The sequence below is a fragment of the Siniperca chuatsi genome, linkage group LG21 (genome assembly GCF_020085105.1).
Source record: "Siniperca chuatsi isolate FFG_IHB_CAS linkage group LG21, ASM2008510v1, whole genome shotgun sequence".
NCBI classification, from domain to species: domain Eukaryota; kingdom Metazoa; phylum Chordata; class Actinopteri; order Centrarchiformes; family Sinipercidae; genus Siniperca; species Siniperca chuatsi.
The window spans coordinates 7,097,056-7,117,882 of record NC_058062.1 but is presented as its reverse complement, the minus strand read 5'-3'; the positions used below and the strand labels follow the sequence as shown (position 1 = coordinate 7,117,882).

The 20,827-nt window shown below is 40.2% G+C and overlaps 1 protein-coding gene across 5 annotated transcripts in view; it reads left to right on the top strand.

Annotated features, from left to right (window-relative positions):
• Positions 1 to 20,827, top strand: part of znf385c (zinc finger protein 385C) — a 138,675-nt gene that overhangs the window by 36,821 nt on the left and 81,027 nt on the right. Inside the window, exon 1 of one of the 5 annotated variants that reach the window (XM_044182557.1) lies at positions 4,126 to 4,173. The exons of the other annotated variants lie outside the window; for them this stretch is intronic. The gene's annotated coding sequence lies outside the window, so the exon portion shown is untranslated. Of the gene's footprint in view, positions 1 to 4,125; positions 4,174 to 20,827 lie in introns of those variants that run through there. 5 annotated transcript variants of the gene reach the window in all.

The window sequence follows — 20,827 nt, the reverse complement described above, 5'->3', positions numbered from 1 at the left end:
ACAGCAGCTTTTGACATCTCATCTCTCAAGCGAATTAAATAAGTGAATGTGAGTTTTCTTTACAGAAAGGTGTGTGACCCCACTTACCACATGATTTCTCCATCACTGCTACTCTACGGGTTATACTTCCATTAATAGGTGAATAAGACCTCTATGTACAAAATGTACCTTTGCCCGGCATCTCAGTAGCATCTGTTGTAAAAGTGAGAGTTAAGTTCCCAGCTACATCACGACTTCGCTCTCCATATCTTTAAATTGTTGTTGATAAATCCTTCTAGCAGAATAGCGCATAGGATCTTGAACACGCCAAAAAAAGGCCTCTGGTTTAATCAGTTTGGATCTGTAGTTGCTCTCCCAAAACACATGCATTATATCTCAAAACTGCAGTATTTATGCTGAGTGGTAAGGCTTTTACAAAAACCTGGGAAAATGTTCAAGATTTGTGAAAGTGTTTTGACTCCCATGGGGTAGGTAACAACTTTGGGTAATGTAGGTGGGTTTTAGAGCACTTAACTTTGTCAGTTGAGCGTGGGTTGATTCGGTGGAGTGTTTCTTTTATTTGAAAAGGAGCGGGGGGCTCAGGAGGAGAATTAGCGTGGGAGGAGTAGAACAAGCTCTCAGGTCTGCCCTGAGCCCACCCAGGGGTTGAGACCAGCAGTGTGAGGATGTGTGAGCATCTTCCAGCTCTGACACCGTGTCCTCTGTTGACATTGTAAGTTCTGCCCTCCACAAAAGACTGGGGCACCTGCAATCAACAAATAAAATAAAGTTTTTATTTAAACCTACTAGTGCAAATTATGCACTATAGTAAATTACAGTCGTTCGTATCTCACTGGAGCTATAATCTTCCATACACAACAAAAACTTGTCAGTTTGTCTGCAGAACATTTGACATTGCGCGTTTGCCTACAACATTCATGTGGAACTACTTTTGGTATGAAAAAGCAGTGAAGTTGAAGTTTTGATCAGTGTTTCTGAACAGCCACAGTTTAGTTTTCATTGGCAGTTTGGTAACCCAGTAAGCACGGAGTTGCTAATTAGCAGGTGAAAGGAAGTCTAAGAATCTAAGTTAAAACTGTGCAAAATGTGGTTGAAAAGTGAATAGAAAAGATGGAAGATGTCTAGGTTACATATAACCGTTGTATAAACAGCATTTCAATGTGTAGCAGTCCTAACTATGTATTGAGACATATATAGTTATAGTGTTATCTTTCTGCCCCCCTTCAGGTCAGATGGATACATGTTATGTCTTAAAATAAAAGAATATTCTTTGAACACACTACTGCCTTTCACACTGTCCCAAACTGTTCTTCTTTCCTGTTCAGCTGTAACTTTATAACCCTGTGACCGTTCACCCTTCAGCACTCAGAAAATTACACTGACTCTTTCAGATGTGACATCATTATTATTTGTTTTACTTAAGGACATAAAATGTCAAACACTCTGCCCATCGACGCACTTCACGTCTTTTCTCTCTTCCCTCTCTGCCTCTTCTGCTCAAGGCCAGTCTTCAGTCACATCAGCCCTTTAGCTTGTGGTGTGTGTGTGACGCAGCGAGCTGCTCTCATCACTGTTAAGGAAGAAAAATATAATGTGAGAGAGCACTGAACGTGCCAGCAAACCGTCCAAAATGAGGTTGTGTGTCTGACGTGTATGACTCAGATATTTTTATCAGTGGCAGAGACCTTGCCAGCCTACATTTAAAAATGTTTCTTTTGATTTTAGTCAGGCTGTATATTTAAATGCTTTAGTCCATATTCTATGTGTATATATAAGGAATCTAATGTTTTGTGACTTGAAATATTTAGTATTGGTCAGTCATGTTGTTTGCTGTTGATATGTTGTTCTGGCTGTTCACAGATAATCTGTGAATAATTAAATCAGCAACATTTGCAAATGTACTTATCATATTAGGTTTTGTTGTGAATAAGTTCTTCATTTAAGAATTAAAGTTATAATCCTTAAGATTTGAGTCCTGGTTGACTGGACAACACCCTGTGTTTTGCCAGTTGGATGCTTTTACTGTGAAGGAGCAGCAGTAGAAGATATCGCTTTAAGGTAGCAGTAACTTAAACAACTAGAGGTGTTCAGTATATGCACGAACAAATCTTTATCAACAAATCTTCAAAGTGAACTGACTATACTGATTCACCATGGTCAGTGACTGACTGAATCAGTAGCTTTTAGCAGTGGAGCTTATGCTGTTGTCATCTCAACTGTGATTCACAGTACGTTACTTCCTCGTTAAAGACCTATTGAAAGACAGTGAAAGCCATAGAAACGATCATAATCTGATAAACAGTGTTGTTAATAAGAGGCTGCTTAGCTATTAACCTTATGTACAGTACTTGTATAGGCTAGCTTTGTACTGAACTGAATGTGATAGCTTGGACTAGCAACAGACTGAACATACTACTGAACTGAAGTCTGAATCAGCGCTGAATGTTGGCGGCTGTATGATGCATTCACTTACTGATGTATGTACCTACATTGTTAGTGACTACGAATCTTTGAACTGAATGAAATTATTTGAATCAGCAAAGTGATTCATGATTTTCACCTCTAAATACAAATCTGATTTGGCTGTAGGAAAGTAAAGAGTCAACAGTTGATATCAATGAGATAAAATTCAGTAACACTGGATTACATGCATGCAGTTTCCTGTGAATTCTTCATGGGTAGCTAGGCAATTTGAATCTAGTGTGGGAATGGCTGTCTCCACCACTAACAATGAAAACTACTATATAGAGAGGTAATTAAACAATGTAAATACATTGAATGATAATTGCTGACAATGCTGACCATAAATAGCATCAAAAAGAGGGTTTGATTTCACATTTTTAATGTAGCACACAGATTCATCCATCTGTTGAACAGCTGAGGGGTCATGATGCTGTGGTTGAATGGGAGGTCCCATTCTGGTTACATAGCTTTTGCAGAGTTTTAAAAGGTTGATACTTATCATGCTAATGCAACACAATTCAGAACACACTTTTGTGGGGAAACATCGATTGTTCTATTTAATATTAGAACAAAACATCAGCTGGTGGGTTCTGAAACCACCCATACTGATGTTTACTAAAAACCCACAGCAGATGAACCTTAAAGCGTAATAATCCAGATTTTTGTTGTGACAAGTTTTCACTGTCATTTTCTACACTCCATCCTTCAGACACATTCATGTCTAAATGCTAATGTCTGTCGTGCTTGTCATGTTGTTTCAACTAGTGCCACTCCAGAATTCTGCCGTAATACAGCCAATTGCCTTTTGACCTTTTTCATTGTTGCCATCTTCCATTATGTGAAAGGACCATTAGCTGACTGGGGTCATGCATAAACCCATAGAACCCATAGAAACATATTGGAGTAGGCACTACTTGGAAAGCTGTGACCAATTTCCCAGAAAGTCTTTCCCGTCTTGTATGAAAGATAATTGTATGAAAGATAATCACTGGTATATAGTATATATGTATATATGTATATATATATATATATATATATATATATATATATATATATATATATATATATATGAGACAGAGAGAGAGAGAGACGATTCATCTAATAAAAGCAGCAAAACAGCTTCCTAAAATACAGTCAGGCTCATCCAGGAATGTCAGCAGGCTCACAGAGTCTGACATTGTACTTCTGATACTGCCACATTCTCAGACTGTTATAACTATGACAATGAATGGAGTGACATACTCCTTATTTAATCATTTGTGTCTGCATGTGTCAGTGTGTGTGAGTGTAAACTAAAACCAGAATAATCCACCAGAAAATGCTTAGCTGCAGGGCCATGGTTTGACAGTGTGGAGGAGTTGAGCATCCATGAGGCACAAATGTTGTTGGGATAGGTGGTACGTAGAAAAGTGTTTTAAATAAAGAATATGAAGACTAATGGGGATTCCAATAAACAATGTACATAGTCCATAATAAAAACTGACTCTCTGGGATAAGATGCCGTTCCTTTCAGATGTTGCTTGGACTAAAACCATGAGTAAGCATCTATTGTTGCAGCCAAAATGATGAAAGCTAATCCACTTTGATTTACACCTGTGTGTGTGTCACTGTTTGTTTCTGATCAGCAGCCCTCCGCACTGATGGCCCAGTCAGTACAGCAGGTGCCCTCCCCATTGACTGGCATGTTAATCAGGTGGGATTAGGCCTCAAGTGAGTACAAATGTGATGGAAAATGGTTTGAATTACATGCTAAGCCCCCACTGGCCTGTAATCCACTACCCTTCACCACATGCAAGCATGTGCCTTATTGCGAGCCCCACACATGAACCAAATCCTAATCGCTTATACTCCTTCGCAAACACATCCATTATCATCAAAGTTGTTTTCCTTGGAGTGACTTCATCTGCTTATTCAGGCTCTCCTGAACAGACACATTAGTTAAGAAGAACAGTAACATAATTGATGTGTGGAGGGATTGAGGGAGTGAGGGAAAAAGAAGGAAAAGACAGAGACAGGGATGGTCTGGCTGGCTCGAGGCATCCCCTTGGTGTTTTTTGAGCGACATCTAATCAACGTGTTTGTCCCCTCTGAGCCACGGACGGCCTGGATGAAGAAAGTCTCGCCAGCAAAGTAATAGATCAGTATCTCAAGGACAGTTTACCCCCACACCCATCACACATTTTGGGACAGTTGTTTTGATCCTTTTTCTGTCACTCAGTTTACATACCACCTCTTAACCCTCTCAAACACAGCATAGGGTAAAGGTGAAGTGTTTCAGACGTGGCCAAGTTTGAGAACTGGGTTTGCATCATACTTTGAGAGAAATAAAGGTGGGAGAGAGTCAAGACTTCAGTGTGAACAGTTGTGTTTTCTACTAAAGAAATAGCCCCTGTTGTCAGTGGGTTATTGAGATTTTGCCTTTGATTTTTTTTAAGTAACATTATTTTTATGCTGTTAGTTCCACAAACTAAATGCCATTTGCCTCTATTTTATTTTGGTGGAGGCAGCAATCTCAGGTAGCTCAAAAACTTCACAAACTCACAAAATCAGAGGCATCTGGGCTTGTGAAAAAGACATGTTTTTGTAATTTGGGTGAACTGACCCTTTAATAAGAATTTGTGTAGCTATACAGATATGAAGCCGGGGGTTGCTGGAAAAGTGCACAGTTGACTTTCCTTGAATAAATAAAGATTTAAGAATAAAGAGTCTAAACGATTTATTTTCACAAACCCAGATACTGATCTCACTGCAGTGTTTCCTGAATGAGTGTGTGTGTCTATATGTGTGTGTGTGTGTGTGTGTGTGTGTGTGTGCGCTGTTCACCCTAGACATGCATCAAGGCAGAAATGAGCACAAAGAGACTTCCACACACACACACACACACACACACACACATTATCAGATGCTTCATGAATAGATAGTAGGGTCATTTGAAATAAGTGTTCATGCGACAAGCAGAGTGACTGTCCTTTGTGGAGGAGAGGGGTAATTCTCTTTCACGCATCATTAGCCCTCCTCATCTCCTCGTGTGTGTATGTGTGTTCAGCATCTGCCACTGCCAATCAGAGCTGCTCATCAGTCCTGGACCACTCCAACTCCACATCACTGTACGATAGCATCTCATTTCTATCTCATCTCTGTGTCGGGACCAGCCCTTATTTCTTCATTTTTCTCTCCCTCATTATATCGTTCTTTCTTTTTCCATGTCTCCTTTATTCTCGCCATCTCTTTCTCTCAGTGATGGAGAGACACAATCAGAGTCACTCTTCTTTTAACCTGACAGTCCATTTGGTGTTGGAAAAGTGATTTAATTTCTCTCCTCTCATTCAGCAACCTCCGCTGCTGTTGTCATTCGTAGTATAAAATAGGTTGTAATGGCCGCACACTGCCATTCTCCTACCTGGGATAAAAACTGAATGAATTCATGAGTAATGGGGTGATAATGGCATAATTCGCTGATGAGTTAGTGTGTGCTCCCTGTCTATGGACAAATTGATTTTGAGCCAGGTAGTTATTGTGAACATGTGGACATTATTTCACTTCCATTTGGCTGTACAGGTGCTGAGTGTACCTCTTTCACTGCTGTCCCATGTATCACCATCATCATTTTAATGATTACTTTGACAGCCACAGTGATCATAATCATTACTGTGCTAGTTGTGTATCAATAGTCACACACCATAACCTTTCCCTGCCTTCTCTCTGTGATCTATGTAATTCTGTTGGTCACTACTGATGAATATGAATACTGCAAAGGCTGTGAGCCAGCTCAGGCAAACATGTCTGGTCAGAAGCAGTGTATTTAGTCATATTTTGACAGAATGAGTGTTTGGAACATAATGAGCATATGAATGGACAGCAGATTGTGGATTAAACTGCAGGGGTGGTAACGAAGTAAATCTGTGTAAATGTTTCACAAATTCATGCTACTGACCAATAGCAAGCTGTCTTGACATTACAGACTTTTGAGGGGAACAGAGGGCCAGAGAGTCCAAAATGGAGGAAACTGTCGGAGCTTATTAGCTGTCACACCTTCCACTTTTATTTAACCCTCCCCAGTCAGAGTATAAACTGCTCCACAAAAGAGAAATGATTTGCAGACAGAATGAAATAATGGTCTACCCTGGAAACAAAATGCCAGGGGGAGTAAACGGCAAAGTACAAAGAAAGAAAAGCTTATGGACATGTTATGACTGACTAGTGCTAGCATGTTCCAGCTGGCTAGCATGTTAGCGGTTAGCTTGTCAGCTACAGTAGTTCACCAACTAACCTTGTCACTACATCACCAAGTTTCTAGAACTAAATATTTTACAAAGATGCACTGATTAATTTTGCTGTGCCACCTTTTGGTGTGACCAGGTCTTAATACAGAACAAGGAGTTTCTAATGACAACCAGTGCTGAATCCATCGGTTAACTGATAAATCAAAACAGATATCAAGTCCAGTTAAAAGTTCACATTTATCATTAAAGCTGCAGTATGTAACTTTTATGGATTAACATTTGTTCAAAAGACATACATTAGACAGTACATGTCAGTACAGTACGTTTGTTGCCCAGAAACAAACAGGATATCACTGTATGCCAGAATCTTACAAACGGCAAGATTCCCATTCATCTGCTGTTCTCTATTTAAAGTAAAATTTGTGGAGACTCTTTCAATAAAAAGAAGTTGGAGGCAGAAATGTGTTATTTTGTGAAGCAGCTCAGTGGCGTGTTTCACCACATTTCTATGTTCTCACTGTGGCTACTGTGGCTGCCTCAGTTTTGGAAATGGGCTGTTGCTCAAAAGAATCCACCCATGGCGTTGAATGGCCTGAAGCACATCATTAGAACTTCTTTGCTCATGAAGTTGATGGAGAAGTTCATGATAACAGAGACTGTTCAGCAGGTGGAAAAATTGTTGGATCCCTTTTAATTTGAATCAGCAGAGGTGTGGAGGATGCTGTCCTGCTGAATTTCCTGTGGAAGGCCAAAATGCTCATGCCAAACTTAATTTCGTTGACTTTTCATCAGCTTTCAAAACTATCTTCCCACACGTGCTGGCTGATAAGATGCTGTCATATTTCTCTCGAGACGAAAATCTTGTGGGATGGAAGATTTAGTATTAATATCTCAATCTTTGCTATCTTCCTCCTTACAACAGCTCTAGCACCACAATGTTTGATATTAAATAAAAGGCAAACCAGTATCAGTCCAACACTAGTTGATAATCCATCCATGCCAGGTGGCCTGGGGGGTTTAAGCTCCAGGGCTTGCTGTTGTCCCAGAGGGAGAGATTGAGCTATGTGGCAACGAGGCAAGTCTGCCTGCCTCACTCCCTTTACTCTGTCTGTTTCTCTGTGCCACCATCAGGGCATCAAGCTTATGTAGTCAGAATTAGATCAAACAATTGAGTTTCTTTTCTAGCAAAACCCAAAAATCAATCAAAACAAACTGGACAGCAGGAGTGACTGTCTCCCAGTACGAGCCCAGAAGTTAATCAGAGTTTAGCCGGTGGCTGCTGCTGTGCTTGCACTCGTTGGTGACCCAAGCAACAGCACTAAGCCAAGGCCAACTTTCAGAGTGACTGTATAGCCATATATCACACAGCACCTAAGCATAATGCTGCTGTGACACCCAGTGACATTCTCACTTGTCACCACTGTATCCACTGATCCATCATACTAATCTAAGAGTGTATCCTGTATAATAGCCAGTGTTGAACAGCAGCTCATCATTGAGTCACACTCAATTATGACCCACTGATGTGTTAAACTTCTGATAGCCTTCCAGGTCAGAGAGCTTATTTTGAAGACGTATTCCATTACAAATGGATGCTCAAATGATTGTTGTCTCATTGTGCTATACTGCCAAAATTGGAATTACTCAAACTCTGTAATCATTCTCTTTATATGTTCTCTTACAGTACTCTGACGCCTCATCGTTTCAGTTTTTATTTGAAAAACACCCACAGCTAACATAACTAAACTGTCAATGATGCAAACTGACTTTGATTATTGTAAATTGTCGTGATCAGTGTTCTGTTACAGCAGGAAACTGAAAGGGAAATTCTGGCTATGGTCATGCGCTTTGCACTCGCCACCTCGTTGTTCAGGAAACTTGACTCGGGCAATGGTAAGTAAAAGCAGTAACAACCAGTACAAAGCAATCAAAGCCTTGCTGGACATTTTTGTGATATATACTATATAACTCTATTGAAATGGAATCATGCTGTATATGAAACAATAATCAATACATGTTTGTTATTACTGCAGATGAATAGTTTGGTTATCTGGCAAATTGCCCCAGAAGTAGATTCCTATGTAATTAGCTACAATAACTAGTCCAGGGGGGCTATTTTCTGTGTTTACTTTCACTCGGCCTCAGAGATAAGCGTTTGAGATGATTTATGTAAAAGTGAAGTTTATTTGGAAAGCTTTAGGAGACTTAGACTCTGTGTTTTATACATCTTTACAACAGAGGTGGTTATTGCAGAGTTAGCATGACCCATTGTCAGAATGGCAACAAATATGGGAATGAAAAAATACCGAAATTTCCCTTTATCAATGTACATTGTAATCTGATACCAATGTCAGATATCAGATTACAATGTGACAGTGGGAAAGGGGAATTTACCGTTATCACCTGAACCTGCAGCTCCACTTGGCTTTAAAGAGCTTTATAGTGAGTTTCAGCTCATTGTTTAGCTGTCCAGCTGCTACTGTTTTGGTTCACTCTCACGCTCTCATAGCGTAGTTTTTAGTTTATCTGTAATAAGAATACCTTTTAATTAATGTAACTTAATAAGATTTCTAATTTTGAATATTTAAGTGTTTAACCATTACCCACCTCCAAGGGACTGTTGTCTACACCTCCCTTCTCTCTAAACCATTTAATGTACAGGAGGTTCTGTATATTTGTGCCCTGACTGTAAACCTGCTCATCAACACCTCCTGGGCTTTTCTCAGATACTGGAAGTAGATCTTCTGCTTCTAAATAGCTGTTAGTATGTTTATTCCTCTGCAGTGGTTTATTGTGTGATCAATGAGCACCAGTTGGCTCTGTCACTACCACTAAGACAGTGATGGAGAGGGCCCTTGATCTTAGCTGTTATTCCAAAATACATTAGGAAACAGATACATAACCACCAGTGAATTGTCTGTACAGCCATAAAGAGCATGCAAATTCTGTTTACTGCCAAGTGCTGAATAATTGATATGGTGATAAAACTATTTTCCTACTGGAGTCATTTTGGCAGTTATGGCTGTTGTGGAGACAACAGTGGAGTGTTTTGTTATTAATAGCCCGGTAATTGTGAGTGGCAACCTGATTGATTCACTTTACTTCCTGTGAGAGCAATTGACGACGCACAGACATCATTGCATACACAATCATGCAAATGTGTGCTTTCTCACACATGTTAATTTAATGCACACACACTTTGTCAGTGTTAAAAGTGTCTGCTACATAATTAGCCTAGTTTAACAGTGTTAATAGGTACCTCTGGGTCTTTTTTTCATGCTGATAGAAGGGGAAGATGTGCCAGCAATTGCAAAGAGGGAGGGGGAAGGATGTGTGTGCTGGTGTGTGTTGTACTGTATGTAGAAATACAGCTGGTACTTTTAGCACTACATCATTTCATTACACACACACACACACACACACACGCTGCAAAGTTTTTCCTCATGAGTCTACTCTGACCTCAGTCTTAACACGTCCCTTGACCTTCTCACATCAGACAGGAAATTGGCAACATGCTCAAAGGCGCAAACAGGCCCCAATTAGGTTAGTGTGTGCTGTGCCAAGTGAAGGGTAAGATGTTAAGGGGCAACTTAATTGGCCTACAGAGTTCAAAGGTCAGGCTAGTTTGTCTTTTAACGATGACATGGCAGTTTTTATTTGTAGACGTCACCAGATGGTGACTTGAATGAAGTGTCTCTGCGCTAAAAGATTGCATATGACCTAGATACCACACAGAGGTAACTGAAAGCTGATTTATGACTGTGAATGTGTGAACGTGTCTATTCATTTGTCTGTTTTGCTATGACTGCTTGTCAGCTTTGACTGCGCTTATGGCCCTTTTTGGAAAGCATCCAAACACAGAATGAGTCTGTAGTCTTTCTGTCAGAGGGTTAACAAAGCAGATATACTTCCTCATCAAAGATTTGATATGGATGGTTCTCCGATTACAGGAGTGTGCCCAGTGCCATTCACCCTCCACCCTCACTCCCACAGCTCTTCATCTCTGCTTTTACTTTCAGAGTCTCTACAGGGGCAGCAAAGTACAGCCGCGCTCTGATTGCTTTGACTTTGTTGATCACAGCAAGGATGCCATATTAGGAGCACAGGCTTCACTTGCTCACATACGACCATAGACCTGATTGTAATTCTAAAATGTGTGAATCCTACTCTTTATCGCACAGAAATGAAACAAATTGTAGTGTTTTTGAAAGGATATCCGGTCATTTAAATCCGTGCATAAAATGGTAAATGTAAATAGACTGTACTTATATAGCGCCTTTCTAGTCTTTCTGACTACTCAAAGCGCTGTGCAAATGGTAGGCTAATACTTCTACTAAATGGATCTGCTGTGTTGAGCAATGATAATGGAAATTCTTCTCCAGCTCGTACAGATTTGTTGCTGCCAGCAGCTCATTCTTCACACTTAAACTCTAAAATATCCCCTTGCTAAGGGCTTGTTGACAAAAAGATCTGGATTAGGTCAACCTAGATTAGATTAAATCAGATTATTGGATTAGATGAAATCAGAGATGGTAAAGCCTCATAATCAAAGACGAACATCATTGTGAGCGACAAACAGCTGCGACTGAGTAACAGCAGGGATGTACCTATGTCTGAGCGCTGTTTGTGTGTCTTTGTGGTAGGTGAGATGCATGGTGATGTACAGTAGTATATGCTGTGGGAGCTCTATGGCAGTGGTCAGTGTTAATGTGTTTATAGGCCCATATGAAACCAGAAACTATATGCTTCACTACCTTTTATTCACCATGTCAGTCTTTTTACAACATTGTTCTTCATTCACCTGGTTTTCTCTCTCCTGGTTACACTGCATATAGGCAATTCAAGAAACTCATATCTTATTTTAACATTATTACATTTTTAGGTTAAAAATCTTTTCAAACACTGTTTGCATTATGTTACTGAACTTGCTTCAAGGCAAAAGTATGCCAGACAGCATTTTTTTCCTTTTGTTGAACTTGTTAATCAAGGCAAGGAAAGTTTATTTGTATAGCACATTTCAACAAGGCAATTCAAAGTGTTTTACATAAAACATAAAAGCAACATAGGGAAATATAAAAAGCCATTTAAAACACTTAGAGTTAAATAGAAAATAAAAATAAGATAAAACAGGAGAGCAAAAGTTACAGTGTAAGAAATTAATCATTATTTGATTTAATAAAAGGCAGGGGCAAACAGAAAAGTCTTCAGCCTTGATTTAAAAGAACTGAGCGTTGCAGCGGACCTGCAGTTTTCTGGGAGTTGTTCCAGATATATGGTGCATAATAACTGAACACTGCATTTTCATGTTGAGTTTTGACTCTGGGGACAGAAAGCAGACCTGTCCCAGATGACCTGAGAGGTCTCGATGGTTCATAACGTCGCAGAAGATCAGAAATGTACTTTGGCCCTAAATCATTCAGTGCTTTATAAACCAACGACAGTATTTTGAAATCAATTCTTTGACAGACAGGAAGTCAGTGTAAAGACCTCAGAACTGGAGTGATGTGATCCACTTTCTTGGTCTTAGTGAGGACGTGAGCAACAGTGTTCAGAATCAGCTGCAGCTGTCTGATCTTTTTTTTTTTTTTTAGGGAGACCTGTAAGGACACCATTACAGTAGTCGAGTCTACTGAAGATAAATGCATGGACAAGTTTTTCCAAATCCTGTTGAGACACAAGTCCTTTAATCCTGGATATATTCTTAAAATGGTAGTAGGCTGACTTTGTAATTGTCTTAATGTAGCTGTTGAAATTCAGGTCTGAGTGCATGACTACACCAAGATTTCTGGCTTGGTTTTTAACAACCTGATTGAAGCCGAGCACTGACTTTTAATGTGAACTTAGTTGAGTATTTAGCAGCTAAAGAGCCAGATATTTTTTTAGCAGTTGGTGGAACAAAACAGAAAGAAGGACTAAAAGGTGTTTGAATATTGGACTTACATTCATCAGGTGGCCAGAGACACTCCAAATGAATGCTAATGTTGCTCTGCAGATGCTAGATGTTTGAATAAGTAACAGTTTGCCATTTAAACTCTATAAGGTGATAATATGTAAATGTTGTTTTTTCAGCTTGTTCCACTGCCCCAAGTGGTCAAAAAAAGAATTGAATGCAGCTTTAACTAATTTTTCTTACCCCGCTGCCAGATTTTTTGTTGGATACTATCAGTTGCTCTGGATTACGCAATATTTTGCTTGTGTGTACTGTAGAAGGAATTTTTTTGCAGTGTACATAAAGCATATGTCAAGCCCACTCTCTTTACCGTTCTTCTTTTGCTACTTTCAGTCACTGTACTCATCTTCTCAACACCATCTATATATACATATATATATATATATATATATATATATATATATATATATATATATATATATATATATATATATATATATATATATATATATATATATATATATATATATATATATATATATATATATATATATATATATATATATATATATATATATATATATATATATATATATATAACACCTCTAATAATTTCTTTTTCTTCTTTGTGTGTCCCTGTGAGTAGCATGGCAACATAAATAACGAGTACTCGAAGTTCTGGTCAGATAATCCTTCCTCTTGTCGGAGCTGGCACTGGTAGTGTGACAGGGACTGATGGATGCAGGGACAGCTTATTGGCAAGCACAGCTTGCATGCCAGCATCAACACCATAGTTGATCCCTGGATAATGCGGTTGGATACTCACTCTTAGATACCACAACACACACACGCACACATAGATAGACATGTGCAGCTGAATCACACTTGCTTGCCCACATGCTGAAACAGCATTTCAGTGGCAGCAATAGTGCTCTTTATCTCCCTTTATTGGGACAGCTCCGCCTTTGGTTTTTCCTCTGAGACCACTTCCTGCAGTGCTGATGGTGTGTGTTTGTCCGTTCGTCCGTGTGAATGTGCATATGTTTAGTTTTATGTAGTGTGTCTTATTTGAAATCCCAGCTCCTCTATGTTAAGGCAGCCATTTTGCTTCATTCCTGTAAAAATTCAACATTTGATGCCAGATGCTTTGAGTTGAAATACCTTCCTCACTAAATTCCATTTGTTTACAATGGAGCAGGCAGTTTGTCACTGTGTCTAACCACATGTGAGGGAGACCGACTCAGCTCTGTGTGTCTAATGAATTTCCTCCTTCAGAACTAATGTCATTAAGGACAGGTTGGGATGAGGCTAATGCAATCAAATCCTTGCAGTAATTACAACTCTCCCCTGTCAGGCCCAGATAGGCCACACTGATGAAAAGAAGCAGATCATTACGAGTGAAAATACAGCACTGGCATCAACAAACGCGTCTCCTGCCTTGAAGGTGTCATCAGGTAGATCCAGGGAGAGGAACATTAGATGAGTTGAATCTGGCAGCGCAGTTTTTTTCTTTTTATAATTGGGCAGAACATATGAGGGAAACAGTGTCAGTGTCACTGTGCAACATCTTTCTCTCTCAATCTGAAAGTGTGTTTACATTGTGTGCAGCAGCATGTCAAGGTGAAAGGAGCAGGTGGGGGGAGTGAGGTGGCAACTGTGTCTGTGCATTACTTTCTGACCTGTTATGGGCGTGATGCATGATGTTTGTTATATAGCTGTGGCCACTAAGGGAAACATATTGGATCCCATGAAAATGAATAATAGAATAAAACAAAACATAAATCTGTTCAATTATCAGCTACAGTTATATAATTCAAATATCTGTTAGAGCACAACAGAACTTTGTGATCATATACACTAACAATGCTTGCGTGATAATGGTTGCATCAGTTTAATGCTGACATATTGTTTATTATCCCCCTGCAGTCACAACTCAAGTAGCCTGTGGTCAAAACACCATGGATTCCTCAGTTATGCATGGTTTATTAGAAGCTGTATGTTGGAACGTCTGCTGTACAGAACTTCTCTGCCCCTCAAGAGAAGCAGACCAGAAGCTGTTCCTAACCACAGATGCCAGCTGATTCACTGTGGTGTACTTTTTATTCAAAGAGTTAGAATCATCTACCCACTTAAAAGCATATTAGTGGAATAACATGTTTACATGGAGGGAGTGTGTGTGTGGGTGTGTTAGTCTTCTTGTGATGATACTGCGTGTTGTGCATGTGGGAATGTGCAAGTAGAAAAGGAAGTACCTTAAGTAAGTAGCCATTTTCAGTGCTCAATCTCAACAGTATGAAAAACAGTGCTGCACCTGTGCCCAACTTCCATCCCTCTTCCTTGTCTGTTCTGTCCTAAAGGCAATCTGATTCCTCCCATCTCCATCAGTCATGCTTTCCAGGCTAGAGCTGCCTCTCTGTTGTCTGCAGAGTGCATGCATTACCTGTTTGTCACACAAGCTGTGTGGGACAATTACATGGTTTTCTCAGTGTGGGAGCTTGTATGGGCTCTGCAGATAACTTTTGGAGCGTATTAGACAATAATCGCATCAGCGTTTAGTAAAGGAGATGAGTTGATAGGCATGTCATTTCTTACTCAGCCAATTTAATCATTTTTAAATATATGCAGGATTAGAGTCTCTTATCTAAAAGCAAAAATCCATCTACTCTCCCTTCAAAAATCTATGTCCAGTCAGCTCTGAATTAATCCCATTCCCAAGACATCTGACAAAGCACACAACACCATCTGCATCTTGAGTCTGATACAGCTGGCTGTAAATTTATAGTTAAAAGGAAAGAAATACTAGCGTAAAGACTTTCCTCTGGGATGATGGACTGAAATTTTCTGGCATCATTTACAGTAAAAGTGAGTGAAGATGAAGCCAGTGCTAGTCAGTACTAATAATTCTGAGTGATTCTCTGAGCCATGCATGTTTAAGCCAGCGGTGGCAAACGTCCTTTATGCTATTTCTGAATCTGGTCATCAGAATACCTCCAACACCACTGTCATGGCTCTCAAACCGCCAGCTTTTTGTGTAACACCTCGGCCAACAGATGCCTCCTGGGATAAAGACAACCACTCATCATTAATTGGATTTATTCCTGGCTGGGAACTAATTCTTCAACTGGCCTTCCAAATATTACTTTGACCATAACTCATAACTGTCATGGGACTGTGTGTTGTTCAGATGTTAGAGATTGTGTCAGATGCAGGCCGAAACTGGCAACTGAAATTAAATGCACTGGCCAAAGCAGATTGTACAATAAATACCACTTAGACAGGCTGAATGGGACAATAAAGATTGTCTCTCTTCATCTGGGTATGTGCAGCTGGTTGACTGTGCAGTGTATGTGTGTATGTTGTGACTGTGGCTGAGCCTGGGTTTGTCCATGTCTAAGTATATCTAGTGTTGTATGGAACCTCTCCCAGTGTCTGTGGTTACTCCTATTGGGCAGTTCCCCAGTTGAGTTTGTGGCGAAATGTGAACAAGGCGAATATGGGCCTGATTTCCTGCATGGGCTAACTTTAGCACGCTTGAGGCAGACTCATGTTTGAATTGCAGTGCAAAAACGGGACGGGTCTGTTTTTTTGTGGTTGGAAAATGAATAAGGCCACACTGGATGGAGTCAGCCTATACAATGCAGTGGTTATGTGCCTTTTGCAAATTGTGAAACCTGGTTTTTAACATCTAATTCTCTTGCTAGTCTTGATTGGGGGCATGACACAAGGACAAGAAGGGAAGTCCAAGGAAATATGTAATTAATAATAAGACAGTAGAGAGAGGCAGGGCACACAACTAGCACTTGTGAGATTTTGAACACAAGGCAACAGTCAAAGGAAAAAAATGTACTGAATACTAGGGCACCCCAGTAGACGTACTGTTAAACAACATCTATGAGGCTCCATTCATATCATCCTTTCTACATTGCTCTTTCAAGTGCCACTTCATCTTAAATTTTGAGCAGTTTTTAACAGAATTTCAAAGAAGAGATTAAAGTGCACTCCAGAGAAAACATAGCCAGAAGATTGCATGTTCACCCAGTTTGAGTGTATCTATCTTATTCTGCATTATTTGTTACAACAAATTTGGGTTTGCAAATTAGCACAATTCATATAAAACAAAACAGCCTACATGTATAGGCTATTGACCATGTTGTTATGAATGCCCACAATCCTTTCCAGCACATGTAAATGTGAAAATTATGTTTTCTTTTATCCTTGGAAACAATGCTACAAGCATATGCATTTGTGTATGTGCTTACACACAACCACATTCAAAGAGCGAGAAAGAGAGTCTGTCTTTCACACAATTTGAGACCATCCGGCACACATTGATAGCTGTTCCCTTGGGCCTGCATGTTGGAGATACTTGTCTGAGAACAAACAAAGAGAGAGAGAGAGAGAGGTGAGCTTAGCATGGAAGAGGAAAACAGCATTAAGAAGTTGAAAAGAAAACTCAGTCATAGGGGAGGTGATGAAGCTGCATAGGCCTGAGTTGACCTCAGACAGAATGGACATATTCTGCTTATCTCCTTCTCTTTTTTGCTCTAAATTCGTGTTCTTTTATCTTTTCTAATACCCTCTGTCTGATGTGTACTAACCTGAAACAATTTTTTGCTAGGACACACTGACACACACTCATGCACAAGTAAACACATACACACACTGTGAACAAATGCCCTCCCTGTGCTCTGCCAAAGAACTGCTGCAAACAAAGATTAGAGAAAACGCATCAATTTATGTGCCACTGCTTTTTATTTACTCTCGGACTCAGGCTGGGGGTGACAAGGACTGCAAACACTCGGTCCTAGCTGTCGACTCCTAAGCCAGCCACACTATAGTTGAAGCTTCTTTTTCAATAAGCACAGAACTGATTCCTGTATAATTACACTCATCAGAGAACCAAGCCTGGACTTTACATAATCAACACTGATACTCTGGACACAAAGACATGGAACTTCAAAGACTTCAGGCCCGTTCTGTAGTTGCAGTAATGACAATACAGCGGTGATGACAGTAATGATACTTTGATAATGCCAATTATACAAGCGCCTTTGTGCTCCCTTCACAAATCTCTCTGTCTTTTCCCCTCTTACTTTTCCATATTTCTCTCCCTGTCTCTCTGCCATCCCTGACCTGATGTGGTGAAGTGCCCTGAGCTCTGGTTGATTGTCAGGAAAATTTTGATCCTTCCCCACCTGATACATGTCAGACAGGGAAACAGAATATCCTCGCCCGTAGTCATATTGCTTACAGCCCTCACTGTCAAGACTGCTTAATGGTGGTGAGGAATGCTAAATATTGACATTTTGTGTATGCATGTGTATCTCTTTATCTCCTCTGAGGCACTTCACAGAACATGTATGTTTGTTCTGGCTGATGTGATGCCCTTTGGCTTGATTGGATTTCATTTTTTGTTGATTGTACTTTGTTTATATTGCTGAGGTCCGTCCATGTACTCTGGGCAGGAGATGATAAATTTAGTCAAGTCTAAATACCTCTTGTTTATTTGTGCATGTTTGCTGAATTGCTTACTCCTTGTTTACAGAATCAGAGGGCAACTTGTGTTTGCGACTGTGTCTGTGACTGTTCACATGGATGTGTGTATGTGAGGAGTGTGCGCATGTGCTTGTATCTTTGTGACTTGCCCATTGGATTGCACTCGGTGTCCCTCTCTCATCTGTAGCTGTGTTTCCATGTAATTGTCACGTGAATTTGAAGTGAACTTTTGAAATGTCGCAAAAAAGAAAATGCTAATTAGGCGCGTTTCCATCAACTGGTTTGGAGCAAATAGTCTAGGCTATAGCGTAGTTTCGGCAGAAGTTGGCGGTATAGGCTATATTACGCATGGCTGTAATAAACAGAGTAGAAGAAGTAGAGGCTGCGAAGCGTAAACAACCACTTGTTTACGCTTGTTTACCAGTTGTTTGCCAACCACCAATAAACCTCAAAGAGGAGAGGAGAGAGAGGAATAATTTGGTCTTTTTTGTGAACTTGAGGAAGTTTTTTTGAATTTTGCAGTTTCCCTCAACCTTTTCTAATGCGATACTTCAAAATGTGCATAAAAATATGTTGATGGAAACATGGCTAGAATGATTTAGGAGCTACCTGCAGTGTTTGCACTGGCCCATCTGGAGGCAAGTTTCTGTCTGCACCAGGAAGAACCGACGCCCCTATGCCAACTGTGGCCACAGTAGATGGGTGGGGGTGCTCGTCGTGGTGGGCTGGTGGTTAGAGCTGGTTTGAGCTGGGGAAAGTGCTATAGTATTTCAGGATCAGTGAGCAGCAGACACAAGATCATAAATAGAGTTTTTATTGCTGAGCTGCTATGCTGGGTGAGCCTGGGTCTTTCAGCAAGATCACAGCAGTGATTGATGTTTCCCATGTGCCGAGGGAGAGGGTGTGCGGTGTAGGCGGACAGCGGAAACAGTGGACATGGCAAGGCTGGCAGAGCCTGCTGCCCTCCCTCTCCTCCCCCAGGGTTACCCCCTGACAATCTACGGCCCTGTGTCAGCCTACAGATCTCTGTGTGCAGACACCGCATGGGATCTTGTCTCACACAGCTTCTACCTAAAGCTGGAAGAGTCTTTCAAATCTCTGCAGGCTATTCAAGTATTTTATACATTAAATATTCATGACTAAATAAACAACAATCGAAGTTACAAAAGCAGCTATTATTTATTGGGAGTTTAACACTCAAAATCTCACCTGATCTGCTTCATCAGGCTTGTGTGCGTGTGGTTTGATCACATTTCATTGTCAGTGACCAAAAAACCCACCAAGTTTCATCAGATTGTGATTCAAATGTTGCTGAATCCTGATTGGTGCACAGGAGTACATGCACAGAGGGGAAAAAAAGAAAAACAGAAATCTCAGAAAATAGCGCGTTCATGTAGGACCCCATCACTCAGTAAAAAGCTGAATGAGAAAATACATTTTTGGGGCCTTTCATGAAGATCTGTTGAAATCTGTTTAAAAAGAAATCAAAATTGTAACAAAATTAACCCCAAATAGCACAGTTAGTTTTTAAAACATCACTTTTTAAATAATTGAGTTACAAAATATATTTTCACTTACCAATAGATTGAAAATATGAAATCCGTGTTAAAATTTTTTCCTGTAGCTCAATAACAATGCGACTCACATTCAAAATTCAGATGGTGTAGTTCAGGTGTAGTAGATAAAAATACTTTCCTCTCTGCACTCCCAGTTTTTGTGTCACGTGTACCCAGTGAATCTCTAAGGTAAGCTTTATTTGCACCAAATTGCACAAAAACAAAAATCACTGTTAGCATCCAAAGCTGAATGTAGTTAAAATAAATTGACTACATTATTGGGTGTACTGTTTTTACAATGAGAATGTTTTGTCAGATCTGTGCCAGACTGGTCTCTATGGTAATGGTCGTGCTTATGCCATTTCTGCAGAAGGCCACAAAATGGCAAGCATGTGCTTAAGACCCACTTTGTAGGCTAAACACCGGACCTGCTTTTTATCTACAAAAACATGAGCAATCTTTGAGATAGTCTAATAGTCTGTTAAACAGTATATGAGTATTTTATGTTCTATGAAGAACTGCCTCTTAATGCAAGTTCTGATGGAGGACAGGGGGATGTAATATGCTCTGTATGTTATGTTCTGTAGGCCTTCATTGAGGGTTTTGTTTTTACAACCATGCTAATTTGGGGCGGCTAGCTGAGTAGTTTGGCAGGAGTGTGAGGAGGCTGCGTAGTTAACGACCACAGAGATTTTTTTCATTCAGTGCCAGAGAGCTGCATTGCTCAAAGCTTTTGAGAAAACATCTGATGGAGCCTCTTGAGTGCTCCCAGATTGGCAACGTGAATAGCAGCTTTCATGGAGGCTGCTTGCCCTAATGTGTTTTTGTGTGTGTGTGTGTGTGTGTGTGTGTGTGTGCCAGGCATTTGTGTGTGTGAGTTATTTCATGCATGTAGGTATGTATGCATCATAGACTCCACTTTGGTGTGTGTGAGTTTGTTACTGGCTGTTGATGTAAATAACTCGAGGCGAAGGCAAAAAGGCAGCAGCAGAAATTTCAGGGACTTTTTCCCATTGGTGATGTCTCAATCCTTCATAGAGCTACTGTAGACCTACAGTACCTTTTCATTTATTTATAGAGACAGTAGTTGCATATGAAACAAACAGCTCTTCTCTCTGTCTATCCTGGGAAGGCTCCTTCTCTGACCACAGAGCGCTCCTTGGAAAAACAGGTGTTCAAGCGGCAGCCTTTTTTGACAG